The following is a 22,591-nucleotide window of genomic DNA, read 5'->3' on the forward strand; positions in this document are numbered from 1 at the left end:
CTGGTAATTTGTAGATGTGATCTGGAGCTTGTGGTAAGGTGAGGAGGTCAGAATCGTGTTCTCCGGCGAACCCGACTGTTTTCCGGCGACGGGGTGTAAAATTGCAGTTTGGTCCCTGGACTTTTGGGGACGATACAGTTAGGTCCCTGAAGTTTCCAGACTTTGCAAATTGAGGATTCCTGTTTATAAAATGTTTAAAAATCATATTTCCAATTTATTTTTATTATAAAAAATTCGTTTTTAGTTTTTGAAAATTCTAAAAATTATTATTTTAATTTTGAAAATTATTTTTAATTCACAAATAAATCTAAATTAATTAGTTAATTAATTTCAGTTAATTTATAATTGATTAATTGGTCAATTAATTCGAAAATTAATTGATTAATTGATTTAATTAATTATTAATTGATTTTAATTAGTTATTTAATTAGATTTAATTATTTAAAAATGATTTAAAAATTCTGAAAAATAGTTTCGAGCTTTAAAATATTATTCTAAATTATTTCCAAGGCTCGATAATTATTCTGAAAATATTTTGGAGCCAGAATGGGCCAACCGAACCCTGTTTATTAACCCGAAATTGATCCAACGACCCGTTTTAATTCCGAAAAATGTTTTAAAAATCATTTTAAATACCAGAAAGCCTATTTATGACCCGAGACTTCTTTATAAATAATATATCATTGATTACATGATGTATTATGTGCTACATGTGATTTGTTAATTTACTATCGGTCTATATATTCGGTGTTTACTTGATTATTGCATAACTTTCAATCCGTTAATCGGATTTGGGTAAAACGAAGGGTAGATAGAAGTATGTGTTGAATAGAATTCCATGAGTAAATTATTGATAGATGCTTATGATATGTGAGCAGAAGAGGCAAGACATAGGAAAGGGAAACAGGTAGTTGAGGAGTAAAACGGTTGTGATTGGAAGCGAGTGCAATGTAGTAAGCTAATACCAGGCAAGTGTTCTGAACTTTCTCGAGATATTGTAGTACTCGATAATCCTGTGATATTGCAAGTGCTTTGAAGCACAGAAACCTAAATCCTGATTATTGTCCTTGAGCCATGAATCATATTCTTTCTAATCCATTGATTATTGTATACCCAAACAAGAACCACAAATCTACGATACAACTCTACAAATACATACAAACTAAATACCAAACACTGAAATGAACTATTATATACTCAACCCATGGTATCTTATACTTTGAAAGATCGAATCCTTGAAACCTTGAAACGTTGATTCCTTTGTTATCCAATTCTTTCATTACCCACCATCCAAGCTTTTAAATTGCCTTATTGATCCTTACAAGGATTGAAACCCTTTCATTGTTAAACATTTATTGTTGTTAATGATTTCGGTTATTGTTTACTATTGCATATTCTGTTATTATGTTAGAATTGGATTGTTTTTATAAAATTGTGGACCGGATTCGTGGTCAGGCCATATAATGGTCAAGTTAGGCCAATGTGTGCCTTGGATCCAGTAGTTAGAGCAATGTTGTGTGCCTTGCTCGGGGTTAGTGCGTGACTGATCAGCAGCCTAACCTTGGTTTTTAAATTAAAAGTATAATATCCAATTCTAAATCATAATCCATTATTCACTTGATATCATAAACATATTCACCTGATGATCATTATTCTCAGTTTTGTCATTGTGACTTGCTGAGCTAGTTAGCTCATTCGTGCGATGTTGTTTATATTCTTTCCAGTTAAAAAGGAACCAGTTGGTAAAGAGGATCCCCAGTCCAGCGCGAGAGCTAGGGGTTTAGGTTGAGAAAGCTGAGCTAGTAGGCTTCTTTTGGAATAATTTAAGTTTGTAAAAGTTTGTAATAATGTTTAATACTCAGTTTGAATTTGAAATAGTTGGGATTTGAACGATTTGTAATATATTAGTGTGTTTGGCTTGTGTGCATACTTTAACCTGTTGCGGTCCGTGGTGATTGGTAAGTAGGGTCATTGCATATATTATTATTATCTTTATTATTGCTATAAGCAGGTTATAATTAAGATGTGTGTGTGGACCCCAAACTTCTGACCCGGGTTTGGAGGGCGCCACACCAGGTATATTCAATATTCTCCTCCTCTATTTCCAATTATAATTGTAAGTTTTGGGTTGTTATATAAGTATCTTGATGTGATTTCTGGAACTTTTGTGTATAAACCATGACTTTCTGCATTTTTCTGCACAAATTTTTACCTAATGTGCATGAATTCGTATTTTTCTACGCCTAAAACGCATGATCTTCTGCATTTCAGATGGCAGATAAAAAATCAGCTCGATTAGCTAAGATGATTGTGGCCAGGAAGTCGAATGAATTTCCCATTCGATCTAGATGTTCTTCTTTGATCGATATGATCAATACTCGGGGGGATGAATATCCGTCTGATGCTCATTTACATGCATTCGATCATGTCAATATGTTCTATGATACGAAGGAGTTGGAGAAAATGAAGCTCCCATTCAAAGTCAAAGAGCCCTACAAGTGCAAGTCCAGCAGATAGAGCTTGCCACTGAAAAAAGGACACTTTGTGCATTTTCAGGGACACTATATATAACGACTCGTATATTTTTAATATCTAAATGTGTAATTATTGAGTGAATAAATAAAAAAAATATGTGTATGGGTTCTGTCGGTCATGTATTGTTATTAGTTCTGGGTGGTTAGTGATTTCGAGGATTACTTGTATAATTGTTTGTTGAGCTGTATTGTCTGGTTGTTACATGTAAATGTGGTTTGAGGGCAGATTTGTTTGCATAAATATTTGGGATGTGTCTAAAATTATTTTTGTGGTTCTATAATTACAATAATTATTTTGGGATTTTATAAAATTTAGAAATCAATATTTCATTAATTATTTAGCCCTGAGTGATTTTCTGATTGTATTTATTTGTAAAATCTGTATTTAATTCCCGAATTTTTCAAAAATTATGAAATTCATATTTTTTTAAGTTTGAAATATTCTGAGAGTTTTAAAATTATTTCGAGAATTTTCGGGATTAATTTCACCCGCGCGTCGATTCGTTTAATTGATAAAAGCGGGTATAAATTGCTTTTCTGAAATTATTTTAAAATTACGGAATTTATGTTTTTATTAACTAAGGGATATTTATAATATTTTAAGACTATTTTCATGATTTCTGAATTTGTTTTAAGTGCAGCTCGGTTCATTAATTATAAATTGCGGGTATATGGTGCGTTTAAGAAATACATATAAAATTCTGAAAATTTTATTTTAATAAAGTTTTAATATTCCGGAAATTTTAAAATCATCTTGGAATTATTTTGACGATATGTAATGTGCGATATATATCGTTAATAGCTTCCTTGCGGTGTTAGATCGGGGCAATAAAAGAAATAAATCAGACTAGCATTCTTATCCTTATTAATACGTGTTTAGTTTCTATTAGTTGGAACTGTGTGGCAGAGACAAGGGAAGGAGACCTCTCTCGAATTCTCTCGAATTAATCTCGATCTCTCGGCATTTTTCTCTATATCAATTATTTTTCCCCTTGCGCTCTCATCCCTTTCCCTGTGTTTGAGTGTTCTCTATTATACTGTATTTTATTGGGCTGCGGCCCGTGTTTCCGGTGATTCGTCATCGCCGGTGTCGGTTTCCGACCACTTTTAGGTCGCCATCTCACTTTTATTCCGGCTGCCTTATTCTGAAACTTGTTTCTTGGTTCAGTTTTGGCTGTTAATATATGTGTATACACACGCATACGCATGTGTATTTTAGTCAGGTGTTATTGTTTTATGCATGTGGTTGTGCTACTGTTGCCTTGCCTGGTTGCTGTCTGTTGATTTCTTTCCGCCCGCCGCCGGATTCTTTTCCGGTTAGGTGGCCCGTGGCTGTGTCGATATTATTACTATTGTTCGGTTGGGGATTGTTTTTATTTTAATTCCCTGCATACTAGTGATTAATTGATTTTCTTTGTGAAATAATAAATTAATATTGTGCGGGAAATTAATGTTTAATCGGTGAAATTTATTTGGAAACCTGACGCGTATCGGGCACCGATAAATTTTACCGCCATCGACGGTGAACTTTGGTGAGTCGACGGTGGACGGTGATGACGCGGTTCTAAGTCCTAATATAAATAAATTATAAAATAATATTTAATGTAAAATTTTAATTTTTTATTTTATATCGGAGTTGGATTTCTAAATGGGATTATGAAGTGTGATTATAATTGCGAAATTGACTAGTTTGAATTGAGGTTGTTGATTGTTGAGACGTCGATTGTGTTCGACGGGTAGTCCGATAAATAAAGGAGACGCTGCCCGATTTTCGGGAACGTATCCTGTAAAATATCGGAAATACCAGTCGAATATATATAACTATATAATTATAAATAAATATTTTGTAAAATATAACGGACAGCTTGTTTCCTAAAATGATGAGTATATGTGTCTTTCCGGAAATGAATATTGAATCGAGATTTGAATATATGAATCATGTGTGTTACGTGTAGTATAGTAATGTGCATAATTACGAGTCGGGTTTGAATATTGTTGGGCAGAATTGGTATCGAGGATATGTCAAGCATACCTAGACGCCTAACGTAGGGTATTTCGACTCTGTAGGTTATAGTCAAAGGACTCAAAAATTATTATCGAACTAAGATAACCTAGTGATCAATCGACGAGCGCAGCGAGGTTCCCAATCGAAGGACTTGAGCGTTGAAATCGGATCCAGGATAATCAAATAGAAAAGCGATAAAGCCGAGTGTCCCGAATCGGTTCAAGGTCAATCAGAGATAGTTGTAACGCTCTGCAAGGCAAGTACCCCTGAACATTCTTTTATGGTTCAGTACGTATGAATAGCTAAATGTTTTACTTTTGTAATGAAACAGAAACGTTTTAAGTTACGTATCCCCTGTAGTTATAAATCACTGTTTTCAAATTGTTTTGGGGAAAGTAACTTCGAAAGGTACCTATCTCCAGTGAAATGATTGTGAAATGGATTTTATATGTGTGTTGGCAAGATAAATTATTTTGAAAAATGAGATAGGTACATGTGTTTTAAAAACTGGATAAAACGATCAGATATGGGATACGTTGGGGCCAGAGTAGGCCTATTGAGGTGGCATAAGAGGCTAAGTCGGTTGCGCGCACTGTATAACCGATTAGTCCAGCAGGTCAGAGACCTAGCTAGTCTCTGAGTTCCGGAACAGGTATATAGGATGGCAGTGGGAGCTGTCCGGTGTTGATAGCCTGATCAACTATCTTCACATATCCACTAAGTATCTGATTTGGGTTTCGCGGTTTCGTAATGGAACAAGTGATTTATACAGTGGATTTGGAAATGAAGTTAGCATGCTAAAATTAAACTCTGGTATTTATACACAGCACACTACTGATGTTATTAATTTACAGAGCATGCTAATTTTGAATATCCAGTTTACGTATATTTTTACTTAATGTGCAGCAAATTATAAATTCTGTTCCTATAACTATTTTATTGTAAATCAATTTTACTTGTTATTCATATAGTGGTACTGTTGAGCAATTGATTGCTCACCCTTGCAAAATGTTTTATATATGTATTGCAGATGCCTAGGAGATTTTTCCGCGGTAGTCGGGGCAGAGTTCCAGTTTCTTCCGTGTCAGGCTCCTCTAAGGTAGTTGTGCTAGACCAAAGATGGTCTGTTGAGTTGCTGCGTTAGGTTAGTTATGTCAGGATTGTTTACAATTAGTTGGGTTGTAATGGTTGTAACCTAAGTCATACTTAAACCTGGAAAAGGTCTTGGTAAAGGGGTCGCAGTTATGTATTATTAATGATTTGGATTGAATTTTGATGGTTATTATTGTTATTGATGACGTCAACTCCTGACCCCGGGGTTGAGGCCGTCACACTATAAGGGCAAGTATCAGGTTCCGCTTTCACCCTTTCATTCCTGTTTTACTAGCAGATGTCGGAATCAATCCTTGTCAACTTCCTTCAAATGCTTGGAGGTTGAATCTCTGTTTGTCGCAATGTGCTAAGCACAATGTGCCTCCAATGGTTGCGGTCTTCAGAAAGATTTTTCAGTTTAAACACAACCCTGATAAGAATCCAGGGTGGGTCACTCTGAATCAACGCCCTATAATCCCCCATATAGTCAATGGGAAGTCCATCCTGGATAACAATCTGGGTTGGAAGAAAGAGTTTTTGTACTTGATCTGTGAAGGAGGTGCTCGGGGTATAGTCTTTCGTTCATCCTTCAGGCAAGTGGTCGATGGGAGCCCCAACGACATCCTGTTGTCTAAAGAAGAGACGAAGGCATTCAATCTCCTTACCCAGGATAACGGGATGTATCACTCCTGGGACCTTATCAAGGAAACGGTTCTTGTCATGCGTGGGTTTTTTCCATCCATATGAAAAGTAATTTCTAACTATAGCTTTCTTTCTTTTTATAACTAGCTTAGCATTTTTTTGGTTTCAACTATTTTTTAACCCTTCATGCAGTGGCTGAAAAAATAGTTGAGGTGACCAAGCCCAAGGATTTGCAACCACAAGGATGAAAAGGGCGGGGAAAGTTTTCAAGGACCCACGTCTAGGAGATCACTTCCCTGAGTTTTTACTTCAGGCCGGAGAAGGGGATGAGGAAGGCCCCAGTCAGCCCTTTCGGAAAAAACAGAAGCTAGGGACTTCTTTCAGCTGGCATGGGGAATCCGGGGAAAAGACACTATAGTCGGAAACACGAAGCACGCCAAGGAGTGGTCGCTTCAGTCTATTTCCCCGGTGTATTACAAGGATTTTGTCCTTCAACAGGACTTGGAAGCTAATGATCTGTTTGGCGCTCAGGCCTTGGCGACGGTAACTTGTCTTGGCCATACTTTTCTTTCTTATTTACTTACTTTTTCTTGGTCCAAACTTATTTTTCTTTCATTCATTTCCTTTTATTTCAGGAAAATGTTCATTTTCAAGGGGCGCTTCACCAAGCTAAGGCCTAGAAGGTTTCTTATGATGACACGACCAAGAAACTTGAGGAGGCCAATCAACAGATCGTGATCCTCCTGACCCAGTTTGCCTCTTCAACTTTTGATTTAGAAACTGCTTGGGCCAAGATCGTTGTTTTAAATGATGAAAAAGAAAAAAGGTTTGATGCATGGATGAATACTCAGAATTTTAAGGATTTGATGGAGGAGCATGACGCCCTTACTCACCCCATGAGCTACAAGGAGGGCTGGGACGCTACGGTTTAGGCCATTCAAGCCAAATACCCGGAGATGCTTGAGGCAGAATCCTTCCCTTGCCTTCTGTTAGGTCACACACACTATAGAGGGGGTGAATACAGTGTATAGTATAATCAAATCGAACTTTAATAACTCAAGTAACAGAAAACAAACTTTATTCAAAACAATAAACTCCGTTACAGTATGGAACTGTCCTCTCTCAGTGATGAACAAATATCATGAGAGCTGCTAGGGTTATAATGAAATAATCTTCTTGATTTTTTGATAACACTTTTAGTGTAAACCCTATATCTTTGTTTATATACTACACAGTTACAAGATAATCGCTAATTGATATGGAATATAATTCTGCTTCCTAAAATATATCAATCCGATATCTTTTCTTCCAAGTATTCTATACTTTATAGAATTCCTTCTTCATGCATATCTCTTCTTATGTTTGTCTCGATCTTCTCTTCCTGTAAATCAGCTACCTTCCTTATTATCTGAACGTTTCCTTCAAGTCCTGATATTATCTTCTGATAAATATCTCCTGAACCTTAAGTACTGACGACTTAAGTTCTGACTTCAGTATAAGTGCAGATTTCAGTTAAGTACTTATTTGTCCTGTTTAAGTAAGATCTGAAAACTAAACATGAATCATATTAGACATGACATTATCAAATATATCTAACAATCTCCCCCAACTTATAAATTAGCATAATATACAAGTTAACAGATATTTTATGATGTCAAAAACATTAAGTACAAATGCATGAGAATTTGACTCGATAACTACAACTTACAGTCCTTAAAGCTTTACCAACTTTAACTTCTGATAACAACTTTAGTCTGTATTCATATCAGAATTTGAACAGTTGTAGATCTTGACTTGGCTTCATCTTCTGATCTCTCTGATGTCAGGAGTTGTTCTGAGATAGTTCTTTAACAAACATCTCTCAGCATATCTGAGTTCATCAATCATCCTCCTTTTAGCATCTTTAAGTTCTGCAGAATCTTCACCAGTTTGAAAGATTGCAGCCCTGAGATCATTAAATTTTAGATTTCTTTATGTCCTGATCCAGTCTGATCAAATACGCCTTGTCAGACTCAAGATTGAATTCCACAGCCCTGTAACCCAGAAAGGTAGTTATAATCTTAGCAGAGTTGGGCTTCATCTCAACAATATCACCCTAGTGATCTCTGTACTTTGGAAGATATGTGTTGTCAGACTTAACAGAATAAAGCCTTTTCTGTCTCTGAATCTGATTCTTCAAATAGTTTGCAGCACTTTCTGTTATTTTGTCATTCACATGAAGTAAGAATAATACATGTTCCAATTCTTCATAATACTTCTGTGGAATGGAATTTTCCCTTATATGATAAACCCTACCATCTGTCATGAAGTACAACAAGATGTGTTCTTTCAAGTAGGTATGGTAAACCATCTGCACAGATTCTAGTTGATTCAATCTTTCAGGAGTTGCTTCAATACCTGGTTCACTTAAGGAAGTTGGATCATTGGTTGTGTTCTGTATTCTTCTTTCATCAGCACTTCCCAGTCCAGTTTTATCTCTTGCTTCCTTTCCAATAACCACTCTTGCTTCAAAACCACTTGCAACAGTCTTCAAAGGTTGAGTCTGTTTGGCTTTGGTGAATCCTGGTAGGAGTATCTTTGAAGGTTTAACATGAGCAATGTCAGAGGTTTCCTTTGATTTATCTTTTGATATCAAGTTAACTTGAGCTATGTCAGAGGTTATCTGCTTTTTTGAGATATCAGAACTAACTCTATCTTTACTCTGAACAACTTGAGCCATGTCAGAGGTTGTCTTAGAAATTTTTCTTGAAGTTAGAGCAAGATTAGCATCTTCAATAGTAATTTCTTCATCCACAGGAGGCACATAAACCTTGATAGGTTCACCAATTTTTTCTTTGCCCTTAGACCTTGGATCTATCTGCAATTGTAATTTAGCCTTGGTTTCTTCAACATTTGTTTTTTCTTTTATCACAATGCCTTTGACTTTTGGAAGTTTCTTTTTACCAACAGAAGCTTCAGATTTAGATTTGACTTTTTCTGACTTAAGTCTAGCTTCTTCTTCCATCAAACTTTCCAAGTCCATTCCTGGATTCTCCTTTAGAAATAACTGTCTTGATAATTCTTCATCAAGATCCAAAAGTTCATCAGAACTTATCCTTTTACCAGTAGCAGAAGTAATTCTTTTTCCAGCATCAGAACTTATCCTGTGACTTGTAATTTCAGCTCTTCTTGATGAGAAACTTCTACCTTGACCATGACCTCCACCCATTCAGAGTTTCCCTGGTCATCTTTTTCATCATCCTTCCCCTTCAGTGTCTGATTAGTTTTGCATTTGGACTTAATTACTTTCTACCCCTTTTTGGCATCAGCAGGTAAGAGAAGAGAGACAAGCAATTCCACCGAGGCTTGGATTTCATCGAGTTGGGATTGCTGAGAAGCTTGATTTTTCAAAATATCATCAATCTGAGATTGTTGCTTCTCTTGGGTCTTCTCAACGTAAGCAACTCTGTCAAAGGTAGGTTGAAAGAAACTTTTCTTTTTAAGTTTCTTAACTGTTTCTTGCTTGAGCAATTCTTCCTGAATTTTATGTAACTCTGCATGAGTTATTGAATGTAGACCTTGAAGATGTCTAGTACTCAATGCAGTGACTCGAAGCTGTATCTTGAAATCATCATTAATTAACATTTCATCAGCTTTTGCCAAGTGCTCAGCAAGAATCTTTTCAGATGGAACAAAGTTAACTGAGTTCCATTCCTTAGTCCACTCTTGTCCTCTAGGAGTTTCACTCCAAGGTACTGGTGCTTCTCCTCGTACAAACTTCTTGACGAGTTCAGATTTAGAAACAGTTTGTGGAGGTGCATGTCCTGAAGGACCAGGTTCATCAGCATCTGCATTTGAAGCAGCATCACCAGTATCATTAGCATTTGCAGCATCAGAACTTACAGAATCAGTATCTTCTGATAAAACAACAGTATGAGAAGCAATCGAGGCTTCAGCATCATCATCTAAGTGCTGATATGTTTCCAAGTTCTGATCAACAGCCATATCCTGATGCTCACCTATATTCTGATCATCAACATCTAGATGCAGAGAAGGTGTAGTAGACAATTCTGGAGTTTGAGTAGCATCAGTAATAGGTGTTGTTGATGGATTAATTGTTGTTGGAGCTTTTAAGTAGAGAACCTCAGGCACAACAAGGTTTTGAATATCAATTTCAGCACTTGTGCCTGGGTCTACAGGAGATATAGTTTCATGTATAAGAGATACAGATGGTGTGTTTGCCTTGTCTGTAGCAGCTTCCTGAGTTTGGGACAATGGAGAAGGAGATGCAGTAGCTTCAGCAAATTCTGGTTCTTTTGAGATCAGAGATTCCTGATCTCCTTCCTTAGCTGCTGCTTCCTCATCATTTGAAGCTGGCCTTTTTGCTCTATGTTTCTTGTATCTCTTTGAAGGTAGGGATTCCTTGGGAGGTTCAGCAGAAGTCATTCTTCTAAGCCTTTTGAGAAGCTTAGATCCCCCAATTCCAGAATCCTTCTGAGAAGGAATCTTCTCTGCTTCTGTAATAACAGGTTCTGATGCAGAAACCTGTTCCTTACTATCAGACTCATCTCTCAGAACAAACCTCCTTCTCTTCTGTGGTGTCTGAGGAACAGTCTTTGTCCTCTTGGGCTTGGAAGATGAAGGCTTCACAGTAGGTGCTGAGGATGAAGGTTGAGCTGTCTGTGAAGGTGTGAGATATGTTTTGAGATATGTTCTGAGAGAGGGTTGAGGTATAGATGTATGAGTGGTATGTTCTGATGGTTGCTGTGGTGTTTGGGATGTGGTGGTAGGTTGTACATCAGGATAAACAGATCTATATGTTTGAGTATCAGCATTTACTAGGATCTGTTTTACAGACTGAGGAATCTGTAAAGGTCTAACCACCATTTTCTTAAGATCAGCATTTACCAAATCATTAAAGGCTCGTTTTGCAATTTTGAAAGGTGGATATAAGTCAGTGGTAGGTTGGGGTTCATCAGCACAACAGAAATAATATATAAGCTAACAGAATCTAGCAAAGTAGACAACATTCCTATCCTCTGTCATCCTATCCCCAATAAAACCTATCACAACACTTGCAAAATCAAAATGAGTTTGATTAATAATAGCATACCCGGTGTGCTGACTCATTATTGGAATGGCATCAAAGTTGGAACACTTATTCCCGAAGGCTTTAGTGATGCAGTCGAAGAAGAAGCTCCATTCCTTTCTGATATGTGCCCGTTTCAACTGTCCAAGCTTATCCAAACTCCTCTCATACCCCAAAATGGCCATTACCTCTTGTAGAGCTGATTCCTCTAGTGTTGAGAAAATACAGCCTTCTGGTAAATGTAAGGCCTTGCGAATTGTACCAGGAGTTACCACATGTTCAGAATCATCCACTTCAAAAACAATGTTGGGAGTACCATTAGCACCACCATTATCAAAATGCCCAGTCCGCCAAAATGTCAGAACTTGTTGGCTTGAAAAGACTGAAGGCTGGGTCAATGCATACCCAATTTCACTGTGTGCAAGAAGATCTTGCACAAAATGCAACTCAGACGGAGCTTGATCATGGTTTAGGATTGCAACATAGTTGTTGGGAACGAACTTAGCTCCATCGATGATCAAATCCTTAGGTGCCATGAGAAAAAATTGAAAATGAAGATTGCCTGTAAGGTGTTTGTTAAAATGTCTGTATGAAAAACCAACGTCAGGAGATGAGAGAGAGTAAAAGCAAAGAAAGAGAGATCAACTGTAAAAGTAAATAAAAGATTGGCTAATCTTCTATCTCTCTTTCTTATACTTGGTAAAAAAAATAACCGTTGGACACCTGTCAGACATGCAGCAATAATGAATAGTTAATGGGCACGGGAAAATAGTAATCATTACTTATCACATGCAGTTTTTCAAGGAAAAACCGTTCCACTTACTCAGTAATCCCATTAATTGAGGTAAGTCAGTTTTAATTCAAAATTTAAACTGTTCCCACTTATTCAATTATTTTCACTGCAAAACCAATATTCTGTATAAATTTTGAGTGTGAGAATGACCAAAATAAAGCAAGTAAATAAGTACTGATATTTGAAAACCAGAACTTAATTTAAAGAAAAAATTAAAAATGGTCATCAGAATATGGATATATCAGGATTTAACAGTGCAGTAAATTGCAAACATCTCAGAGACAAAATCTTGCAAAAATAAGAAATTCCATTAATATATTAAGAGAATACATTCATGAAATTTAAATTACGTCATAGCATTACAAGACTGTCCTAAGCTTCTAAACCTAACATCAACAGCTTTTGTCCTTGGCTAAAAAACCGGACAAAGCTGACGATGAAGAAAACTAGGAAGAAGAAAATAAATTATTTCTTCTTCCGACTCTCTACGAAAAAAATAGCGAGTCGAATGATTCGCTCTTGTTGGTGGAGAGCTTCCAGCCTTTCTTCTTTCAATCGCTCCAGATGGCGATGGTAGTCCATGTAAAAGAATAGGAGGTGTGTGATAACCTTCTGGGGAACCGAGTCCCAAATCTCATCAGGAATGACAGTTACGTGCCATTCCTGCTGCCAGTCCTCATAGCTCAGCTCCATGTTGAAGGTCTCATAGTTCAAAAACATATTGTAGTTGACCATTTTGTGTTGGTATGAAGGAAAGAAGAGTGAGTATGTGAGAAAAGAAATGATGTGTAGGCTGATTTGAGGTGTTGGTTTATATAGGCAAGAGAATGCCAGGAGACGCAAGGAAATTTAATGCTGACAGGTAGAAATAATTCTACCTCGTCTCCCTAGACTTGGAAGAAGAAAAACAGTCATAGGAAAAGTAAAACAGGGTTTAATGCGCACAACAAACAAGTAAAAAAATATTGTGCATGTACGTGTTCTACTAACCCTAATTAGATTGACAATTAATATTCCACCCAAACATATTCTAATTGAAAAGGAGACTGTTTCAAATTGTAACCACAAATAAGCCAAGTAAAGGATCAGAATTTAATATCAGAACTTAGACTTATATCAGAAATTAACAGTCATCAGAACATGATTTCTTAACTCAAAAAATGAATGCCTATCTCTGTGATTCTTCATACAAATTCTGATTTCAGTTCTTCAGAACTTAATCATCAGAACTTCCATCTGAACCTGTCCTCAGAATTTATGCAATCTGACACATAAACTGTTCATCTAAAACAACATTGAATGCCACAGTAATTTTCATCATTCATATGGAGTGTAAGTGTGTGCATGAAGTAAAATATCAGACAAAGAGTAAGGTCTGATTCACTTCAGTACATCTTAGAAATAAGGCATAACCAAAAATGTGCTTAAAATCTGTCATTATTCTGAAGCCTACTATTGAATGAGTTCATGCATGAGTCCACCTCAACTGTTTTGTGCTTATTTTATGCATCTTTTGAAATTCCATTTTACAGTGGCTTCTCAGTGTAAGTGAGTCACGACTGCTTATCAGAATTTATGTTATTAACAGAGTATTTCTCCAGTATTCATAGAGTGTGAAAAGTCACCAAGAATAATAATTATTTGCTTTTATGATGCATATTACTTAATACCAGCAATGCACTTGGGTCGTCCCTTCCACATTTTTACTCTAGACCTCAAAGGAGTACCTGATTTTTATTTCTTTTTCATTTACTTTTTCTTTTGATGAGTGAGTTTTATCAGCACTTAGTACATTCATCAGATTTACTAACATCAGAACTTAACAGATGAGAAGCATTATTCTAGTTTTTGACTTAATAATAAGATAGACAAAGTAAACGTGACTAAGCTTAATATCAGAATTTGCTTGTGTCAATAGATTTCTATATAAATAATTACTGCTAACATGGGATCTCTAGTATGTTAAAGACTACTAGGTCAGCATCTAGCAAAGTTATCCTCATAGGATTGAATAGGCACATAAACAGTCATATCACTATCAGAGTTTAGAAATACACATCAGATAATAATCAGTACTTAGGCAATTTTCAATTGAGCACAGAATACACAAAGAGAGTAATTTCTGTAAATACTGATCATAAAGTCTGATGCATCAGAACAAAACTAAGCAGATTTAGAGAAAGAACCTGAAACCATTCCAAGTTCATTTACTAATCTTGTAAAAGTAGCTTCACACAGTGGTTTTGTGAAGATATCTGCTAGTTGTTGATCTGTTGGAACAAAGTGCAAATCCACTGTACCTTCATCCACATGTTCCCTTATAAAGTGGTACCTAATGTTGATGTGCTTTGTTATTGAGTGTTGAACTGGATTACCTGTCATAGCAATAGCACTTTGATTATCACAGTATATAGGGATTTTAAAATATGTTAACCCATAATCCAGTAACTGATTCTTTATCCAAAGAATCTGTGCACAACAGCTGCCTGTAGCAATGTACTCTGCTTCTGCAGTTGATGTGGAGATTGACTTTTATTTCTTGCTAAACCAAGAAACCAATCTGCCTCCAAGAAATTGGCAGCTTCCACTTGTGCTTTTCCTGTCAATTTTGCAACCTGCAAAATCTGCATCTGAGTAACCTATTAGTTTAAAATCTGATTCTCTGGGATACCACAATCCCAGATCAGCTGTTCCCTTAAGATATTTGAAAATCCTTTTCACAGCTGTTAAGTGAGGTTCTCTTGGATCTGCTTGAAATCTTACACAAAGACAGGTAGCATACATGATATCAGGTCTACTAGCAGTTAGATAGAGTAGAGAGCCAATCATACCTCTGTAATTAGTAATATCTACTGATTTACCAGTATCCTTATCCAGTTTTGTTGCAGTGGCCATGGGAGTGGATGCACTTGAACAATCTTGCATTCCAAATTTCTTTAGCAAATTTCTGGTGTACTTGGTTTGACAAATAAAAGTGCCTTCTTCATTCTGCTTGACTTGAAGGCCCAGAAAATAGCTAAGTTCCCCCATCATACTCATTTGATATCTTGACTGCATCAGTTTGGCAAACTTCTTGGAAAGTCTGTCATTTGTAGAACCAAAGATGATATCATCAACATATATCTGAACCAAAAGTAAGTCCTTTCTATGGTTGAGGTAGAACAGTGTTTTGTCTATTGTTCCTCTGTTAAATCCACTTTCCAGAAGAAACTGAGCTAAAGTCTCATACCATGCTCTTGGAGCTTGCTTAAGGCCATAAAGTGCTTTATCAAGCCTGTAGACATGATTAGGATATTTGGGATCTATAAACCCTGGAGGTTGTTCAACATATACTTCCTCCTCCAATTCTCCATTGAGAAAAGCACTTTTCACATCCATTTGAAAGAAAGTAAACTTTTTGTGAGCAACATAAGCCAAAAATATCCTTATGGCTTCCAATCTAGCAACTGGTGCAAATGTTTCATCATAATCAATTCCCTCCTATTGAGAATATCCTTTTGCAACCAAACTTGCCTTATTCCTCGTAATTATGCCATCACTATCAGTTTTGTTTCTGAATACCCACTTTGTACCAACAACAGATCTGTTCTTTGCCCTTGTCACTAGGGTCCAGACTTTGTTTCTTTCAAATTCATTTAACTCTTCCTACATTGCTTGCACCCAATCAGCATCTTAAAGAGCTTCTTCCACTTTCTTTGGTTCAGTCTGAGAAAGAAAAGAATTGTAAAGACATTCACTTGAAGTAGCTATTCTAGTTCTGACACCTACATCGGGATTTCCAATAATTAAGTCAGGTGTATGTGATTTAGTCCACTCCCTTGCAGATGGAAGGTTTTCTCTTGAACTGGATGCTCCCCCATGATCCATGCTATCTTCATCAACATTCTGATGTTCCCCCTGAAACTATGCTCTCTGAGTTGGATCCTTCAGAATTTAAGTTCTCAGAACTATCAGAACTTGGCTTATCAGAACTTTACGAATCAGAACTAGAAGAGCCAGATGTATGTTCCGATGCTTCTTGAGATGTGGTTGTATCTTGAGTATGCTCCCCCTGCATAGGTGCATCTTCCTTTGGCGTAGTCACCACAATTTCAATAACATCAGAGTTTAATCCATCAGAGTTTGCAGTATCAGGATTTAGACTGTTAGGATTTTCAGCATCAGAATTTAAGTCTTCATTTTCAAATCTCAGCTGATCATGATCAATAAAATCTTCAAGTCCAGTTTCTTCTTATCATCAAAGGAGATATTGATAGATTCCATGACCACTCTTGTTCTCAAGTTATAGACTCTGAAGGCTTTTGTGGAAAGTGGATATCCAATAAAGATTCCTTCATCAGCTTTTAGATCAAATTTTGATAGCTGTTCAGGATAAGTCTTAAGAACAAAACACTTGCATCCAAATACGTGAAAATACTTCAGATTTGGCTTCTTATTCTTCACCATCTCATATGGTGTCTTTCCTTGCTTGTTAATGAGTGTTGCATTCTGAGTAAAACAAGCAGTCTGCACAGCTTCAGCCCAGAAAGAGGTTGGAAGCTTTGCTTCATCAAGCATTGTACGTGCAGCTTCAATGAGAGTTCTATTCTTTCTTTCAACAACTCCATTTTGTTATGGAGTTCCAGGAGCTGAAAATTCCTGCTTGATTCCATGGTTTTTGCAGAACCCTTCCATTATCAAATTCTTAAACTCAGTACCATTATCACTTCTTAATATTTTCACAGAGTCTTTGACCAATTTATCCAGTTGCCTGACATGATCAATCAAGATAGATGCAGTTTCACTTTTTGTGTGCAAGAAATACACCCATGTATATCTGGTGAACTCATCCACTATGGCCATAGCATATTTCTTCTTTGCAATAGACATGACATTTACTAGACCAAATAGATCAACATGTAGAAGGTGATAAGGCTCAAGAATTGATGATTCAGTCTTGCTCTTGAATGAGGATTTCCTTTGTTTAGCCTTCTGACAAGAATCACAAAGGCCATCAGGAGCAAATACTGACTTTGGCAGTCCTCTCACAAGATCTTTCTTGACTAGTTCATTTATATTGTTGAAATTTAAATGAGAGAGTTTCTTGTGCCAATTCCAGCTTTCTTCAATTGATGCTCTACTCATCAGACAGATTGGAGAACCATCAGTACTTATTGAAAGCTTGGCTTCATAAATGTTACCACGCCTGTATCCTTTCAAAACAACTTTGCATGTAGATTTACTTACAACTTCACAGTGTTCTTCAAAGAAATCCACATGATAACCTCTGTCACAGATTTGACTAACACTCAGCAGATTGTGTTTAAGTCCTGAGACCAGAGCTACTTCTTTAATGATGACATTCCCGAGATTGATATTGCCATATCCCAATGTTTTTCCAATGTTGTCATCTCCATAAGAAACACTTGGGTCAGCCTTCTCCACAAAGTCTGATAGCAGGGCTTTATTTCCAGTCATATGTCCTGAACATCCACTGTCCAGAACTAGGATGTTTTTCCTGTTGCCCTGCAATCACAAAGACCACTAATGATTAGTTTTAAGGACCCAGACTTGCTTGGATCCTTTGGCCTTATTAAGTTTGTTAACATTTGCAGTGGATTTAGCATTAGAGTGTATGTTAACATTTTTCTTATTAGAATTTACACTATCAGTCTTTGAATCAGAACTTACACTAGAAGGAACAATGCTAACTTTCTTTAAAGAAGGTTTTATTTGATAATAATCATAGTACAGACTATGATATTCCTTACAAGTATAAATGGAATGCCATAGACTACCACAATGAAAACAAGGATTTTGTGGGTTATATCTAATAGACTGACTATTAACTCCTGATTTTGAAGGTAAGGAGTTTATGTTCTTATTCTTCCTGCAAAAAGAAGCCAGATGGTTAGAACTTCCACAGTTATGACATGTTTTTCTAGGAGCATCAGAAACAGGTTTATAATCATTGCTTTTATTCACATCTTCCTTTCCATTCCTATTTTTCCTAGGTGATTTTACCTAGTTTGCATTCTTAACACCTTTCAGCTTATGCTTAAGCTGCTCCTTTGTCATTAAGTGTAATAACCGGGAAAATTATGTGAATATTATGTGCTAAATAAATGAATATTATGTGTTTTATAAATTTTAAGTAAATATTTCCATGATATAAGATGTTATAGCTGGTATGTGTGTCTGTGCGGACTAGAAATTTATTTTTTGATTGATTAAAATATGTTTAAATTGCAATTATATGAACTTATCTGTAATCGGGACGCGTATTTGTCAGCGTCTTTATTAAGATACCTGTTTTATTTGATTTTATGCACGTTTGAATGTATTTTATGTGTTTTCGGGATTTTCTGATAATTTAGGGATCGTTTCCGTTTTTCAAAAATCAACGGACCGGGACCCCACTGGGACGACAAACCCCACAAATCGATGTTTTTATTTTTATAAAAAAATTCGTATTTCAAATACCCTTTATTTTTGTATTTTTGAATTATTCGCAATTTTCAGGGAATTTTGACATTAATTTTGTATTTTATCATTTTTTTAAAATTATTCCCCGTAATTATTATTTCGGGGCCCTAATTATTATAATTAGGGGATAAAAACACCCTTAATTTATTTTGGGATATAATTTTTGTGAAAATATAAATAGCCCATTATTTCTTTTTAATTCATTTTTAATTTCATTAAAAACCAAAAATCAAGAAAAAATTTTGGGGGTAAAATTTCTTCAAGAACAAAGAATCAGTGATTTTGGGAGTTGTAGGAATCCTCTGTTGATGCTCTTGTAACCAAAATGATCCTTGTTTAAAGCCCGATCTTTTGATACCAGAATCACGATCTGAGGTTAGGTAAATTGAAAAATCGATTTTGTGTTCTTGAGGCTTGAATTCGTTTTTGATTTAGAATGATTTTTGATTGATTCTGATTTTATAGATAGCTTTAGATGATGTTTTCCAGTCGTTTTGATCATAAATATGTGTTGTTTGGTTCCCGGAGTGCTAAAGTCGAGTTCTAAGCTTTTATGGATTTTTCAAATCGATTTTCTGGATTGTAAAGATGTTCTTGGTTATGTTTGATGCTTAGGATAGTTTATAATTAATCTTAGCTTTATTTTCGTACTGGAATCATAATTTTTGGTTCCGATTTGCGTGAAATCGAGTTTTCCGGTGGTTCGCCGGAGTTGAGTTCGGATTTTGGTCGGGATTCATTTCCGTTGTTGATTTGAGGTTGATGTTGTGTTTTCTGGACTGTAGAACTGATATGGAGTGAATTGGGGCCAAAAAACGGGGGGGGGGGTTTCGGTGTGGTTTCGGGGCGGGTTGGTGTTGCCGGAAAGAGCCAGAATTCGGCACCGGTTTCTGGGTTTTCCAGATTCCGGTGGCCGTGTTCTTCGCAGTCCGGCCACCCACCACCCTCCTGTGCCGCCTGTTGATCTAGTGAGGAAGAAGGCTGCTCCCTGCAACCTGTTTCTGCATTTGTTTTTATTTTTTTTATTTTTATTATTTTATTTATTTATTAATCATTTTCATATTTCAAAAAATATCGTTTACTTATTATTTTTTAATTTTAAAATTATTCTCTTAATTATTTTGAATTCCAAAAATTATGTTCTTTAATTATTTTCAAAAATACAAATTGATTTAATTATTTATAATTCATTTTAGTTAATTATTTATGAATTTAATTAATTGATTAAAAATTAATTAATCGATTAATTTTATTTATAAATAGTTAAATAAATGTAAATTATATATAATTAATTCAAATAATTCCTAAAAAAATTATTTTTAGCTTTTAAAAATTATATTTTGGTATTTAAAAGTCAATTAATAATATTATTAATTGATTTAAATCTATTTATTTCTTATTTTATTCATAGTAATTAAACCGTTCGTCCGTTTAATACGAAACGAACGTGTATAGACTTAGAAAAATATTGCGCTTCTAATAAAAATACTTTTGAGACCTAATTTCTTTTGTATTGCAATGTCACTTGATTTGAGTATCAGTTTGAGTCGGTATTTGGTCGTTAAATGCTAATATTGACCTAATTTTCATTCTGAACGCACTGAGACGTATCTTTTAATGATTTGACTTATGTATTACATGAATTATGTGATTACGTGTTATACGAATGTCATGATTATGTGCTAAGTGAAATGCATGCTATCTGTTTACAGTTTTAAAATGCCATGCTTAATTATAAACGATCGGGTAGATGTCAAGACGTATAGTTACGTCGATTGAGTTTAGTTCTGTCACTTAAGATAGTCCTTTTATTTATAGAATCGAGTAGCAAGGAGTGCAGTCAAGTGTTAGACGGAGATAGTAGCCAGCAGTTAGAAGCAGAGTTAAAGTAAGAGGTTATTGAGCATACCAGGCAAGTACCCCTAACTTCACTTATCGTTCAAGTGACGTTCATTTCGAATCATATTATGCAAGTACCTATATCTTTATTGATCATTCAATTGATATTGACTCTGGACTTTATTCTTTCAATATCCATACTATTCCAAGTTCAGAATAGTTAAACGTTTTATGTTTCGCTATAAATTACTCTATACAGTGAAACTTTGAATTGAGATTAGTGAATAACTAATTGTTCTGGTTATTTCGCCATTGATTGCTGAGAAAACTCCGGACCATGAGAAATGGGGAGTTATGTGGTTAAGGATGTCATTTGATTCGACTCCTTTGACGGAAAATTGTTTTTATGGGTTGGATGGTTGCGTAAGAGGCCGTGGCGGCGGTCCAGTGTGAGCTATGTGTTATACGGGATATAACACCTTGCTAGGCCGATATGTGCCTTGGGTACCCTTGTTTAGTTGGATATGCTTCGGCATACCGGTGTTGCTCCGCGGCTGATCACCGGCGGCAACACACTGTCGTTCGAGGATTCCAATCCCAAAACATAATATATTGCAAATGTTGTTTATTAACAAATTTATATCAGTTTTGATACTGTTCAGTTATTGTAGTTTGGTTTTGTTCATCAGATATACTGTTGTTATTCCAAATCATAAGTTATTTACTACTTGCTGAGCATTTCTTTCGCTCATACTTGTTTCTTATCTTGATTCTTTCAACTAGGCCAGGGCAAGCTTAAGTTCCAGGTCTGGCCAGAGGTTATGTGCTTGTAAATAGTTTGGTGTGTTTTCCAGATAGACATTTTGGGACGCTTAACTAGTCTAGAGGTTTGTACTAAAATTTGAATAAATTGTAAAACTAATTAGACTTATGGGTTGTAATAACAATTGGTTTATAATAGTGCATGTTCCATACTATAACCTGTGATCGATCTAGTTGTATGCAAGGGGTCATATTTATTAAATTATTCCGCTGTGATTATTTTATTTTGGTTTATTAGCGGGTGACCCCCAAATCTAGACCCCGGGTTTGGAGGGCACCACATTAATCCTACGTTTACTTCAGTTGTCTTTTCCTGTTTTAGTTTGTCAGAAGTTGATTCCTTTTTAACTTCTGATTTCTCAGTATCAGACTTTACAGCTACAAACTTAACAGGTTTTAACTTTGGCTTTTGTTTAACAGCTATAGGCTTAATATCTACAGTTCCTTTATCATTCTTATCCTCCCCATAACCTAAGCCCTCTTTCCAGTTTTCACTATTTAACAAATTCTGAGTTGTTCTGCCAGAGTTAGTCCAAGTCTTGATAATCTCTCTTTCCTTTTCTAACTCAGCTTTTAGAGATTCATTCATTTTAAGCACTTCATCTCTAACATAGAAAGTATCATCTCTATCTTTCTGAGTTTGATGGAACATGACTAACTCTTTTTCTAAATAATCATTCCTCTTTTTGCAAACAAAATTTTTAGAAGTTAATGTTTAACATGTTAAAGTTTGATCTCTATAGCTAATGAACATGGTTTTAAGATATCTTCTCAACTCATTAATATCATCAGTATGAAAGGCATAAGTAGTTTGAGGTACCTTTAAATCAGCAGCTTCAGAACTGCTTTCAGCACTTGCCATATCAGCATTTGCCATCAAGGCATAATTTTCCTCACTTTCAGAATCTGAGGTGTCTGTCCAGCTTTTGTTCTTTGTGACAAGAGCCTTGCCTTTGTCACTCTTCACTTTTTTACAATCAGGAGATATGTGGCCTTTCTCACCACAGTTGTAGCATTTGAAATTTGTATAATCTCCTATGTCAGACTTTCCTCCTCTGCCCTCTGATTTTCTGAAATTCTTCTTATCAAACTTGCGCCTTTCCTGGAAAACTTCTTTCCCTTCCTGAACTTCCTGTATGCAATCTTTGTGATTCCTTTCACCATAAGAGCACATAGCTTCATCATCTCTTCATCAGCATCCGTCTCAGGCAAGCTTTCAGATTCTGAGTCATCATCACTTTCAGAACTTGATGACCCAGTATCAGACTTTGTGAAGAGAGCTTTACCATTGCCTTTCCTTGAGATAGCTGCCTTGGGGGATTCTTCTTCAG

Source organism: Apium graveolens, chromosome 3 (assembly GCF_009905375.1).
Source record: "Apium graveolens cultivar Ventura chromosome 3, ASM990537v1, whole genome shotgun sequence".
Taxonomy (NCBI): Eukaryota; Viridiplantae; Streptophyta; class Magnoliopsida; order Apiales; family Apiaceae; genus Apium; species Apium graveolens.